The sequence below is a fragment of the Onychostoma macrolepis genome, chromosome 20 (assembly GCF_012432095.1).
Source record: "Onychostoma macrolepis isolate SWU-2019 chromosome 20, ASM1243209v1, whole genome shotgun sequence".
NCBI classification, from domain to species: Eukaryota; Metazoa; Chordata; class Actinopteri; order Cypriniformes; family Cyprinidae; genus Onychostoma; species Onychostoma macrolepis.
In genome coordinates, this window is record NC_081174.1 from 13383842 (window position 1) to 13386380 (window position 2539).

Sequence of the window (2539 nt, forward strand, 5' to 3'; positions counted from 1 at the left end):
CATGGTGATCACTGACAGACATAACTCTAATAGATGGACAAGGTTGAAACTAATGAAATTGAAGTTATTTAGTGGAAAGCACATGACTGGAACAAAGTTAATATCCATGGAGAAGTTCTACGGACTGATGAAACTAACAGCAGGCAAAAGATTGAAAACAGTTCTTCACTCTCACCCAGTTGACTTCATAGAGGTTAGAATTTAAGGAAAAAATAGACTTGTGCAATTCTATGGTGTCATACACGAGTCTTACTGTATAAATAATGATACATGTTCTTAATCCAGATATGAAAGAGAAGATTTGAGATTTTATGTCAGTTTGCTGATGTTGATGGTTGTCTTTTGCTGTTTCGAATGAGTTTCCGTCTTCCCGCACCTGACAGCGTTGATCAAACCTTCAAGTAAAGGAGTTGCTTTAGCAGGTGTTAAACGCTTTCACCTGCCAAAGGGGGTTGTGAAGGGCTTTACGGCTCTAAAATAAGCAGTTGCTTTCTCTCTGCCATTCAGGAAAGATTAGAGGAATTACCAGGTTGCTGCTGGGAATGCTTCAGCAAAAGCAACTGCAAAATAACACAGTAAGCACTGTGTTCCCAGTAATGTCAAATTACAGCCTATCAGAGTCTGAGTCAAATGTGGCATGGGAGGAAACTGAGGAAACAATGATAGCAGATAAAATGCCATACATGAACCGTCTTGCTATTGTTCTAAAACTATCATCACAGTATGTCCATCTCTGAGTTCCAGCAAATCAAAAAGAATAATTTCTTTTCCAGTTGGGACTGAAGAGTCAACAGCTGATATCATGCATCATCAAGAGTGTTTTTCCATGGAGCACCCCAGAGCATGACTTCTGCTAATTTCAACTCCAAACTCACATGTTCCCAACAAGCCAGTTTGACCAAAATATTAGTTTTTAATAGCTAATCATGTGAACATTATTTCTGATGGTGGAAAAGTGAACAGCCAAACTCTACTGGAGCACTGTAGGATACAGAAAAGCCCCAATTAGCAGAGACTCAGAAACACTTCAGTTCCAGTAAGAGCTTATTCTGCTTGCCAAGACCATTATTTTTGAATTTGAACCGCTAAAATAAATGCATTACCTTTGGCACATTTTCACTGGAGGAACCCAATGAACTTCTCAGCAGTGCTGACTCAATGAATGGTTTGAGTCATGAAGACTCCTCCCAACCAGACATGGCTGGTTTTTGGCAGTTTAACACCACGGGCCTAACTGGGAAAATCACCAGAGCACCTGACAACAAGTCAAAACATTTCACACACCATTACTGAGAATTCAGAATGGAGAGTATTTCATCATATTACCTGCATGAAACTGTGTCTGGAAACAATATCAAAATATTCTGGAACAGTGAAAAACTTACAGTGGAACTTACAAGTGAAAGTGGCCAATTCGTAAATGTTAAAATACTCACTATATGTCACAATTATAGCCACAAGAAGTAAATATTATGCATTGTTAACATGATTTTAGTGTTAAGAAATCATTTTTTCTAAGTGAAGTTATTTTTAGTTCAATTTTACAACTTTGTTGATGTGACAAAGTAACGTCAAAACACTCATAAAACGATCATAAAATGAAACAAACATAAAATCATAAAACAGCTTTTCAGTTCAAATAATACACAAGTTCTAAAAGAGAAATTAACGTGCTTTTATAAAATTTTGAGTAAATGTTATTTTAAGTGCCTCAGAGAAAGAGAGTAGAAAGCATTTGTTTCTGGTATTATGCCTCAAATTCTGTTGATTGATCCTAATCTGTATTAAACCCGCATTAAACCCGCAATAATCCCTGAATCAGGTAATACCAAAAATAAATTGCTTTACAATAAATAAGCAGATCATTCTTCAGCACCTCACTATCACTGCTATTGTCTGCCAAAAACATGTCAATGAAAATGTGTCAGCCACTGAGTTTCCAGTTACAACTGGTTTGGGGAAAGCACGTAAAAACCCTTATTGGGTAATGTCACTTTTCAAACAAGAGAATGCTTGAATAGAAAACAATAATCACTAGAAAAGCAAAAGCAAATCAATAGAAAAGAAAAAAGAATGGGGTCTTTAGTCCAGTTGTATAAGCTACTTAATGAAATAGAAGTGAGTTGGCAGCGTACAGCAGAATTTTAATATTTAAAATGAAATATTTTATGCTCATAAAAGCATCTTAACCCCATTAACAGTGTGCTGAATTAGTTGATGGTGTATTATCAGTGTATAAAGGCTGCTCCAAATACTGGGTAAGCTCGTGAGAACAACAAATTAATCAAAGGTAATAAATTATTCATGGAGGATGTCCACGTCTACAGAGGAATGTGACATGAACGCAGCTCTGTTTGTTATTTGAGGTGTAAAGGATATGTTTTTTTTGTTTTTCTCATGAACATTTCATGTTTCTATCTCATGCCACGTGTCCCCTGATTCATTATTCAATGACCTGGACAGGTGATATTTGTTGTCGCATGTGCTTTAGGTAAACCAAAATGGTCTCTTTTAGCCTATTACAAAAGGATTTTCCAAG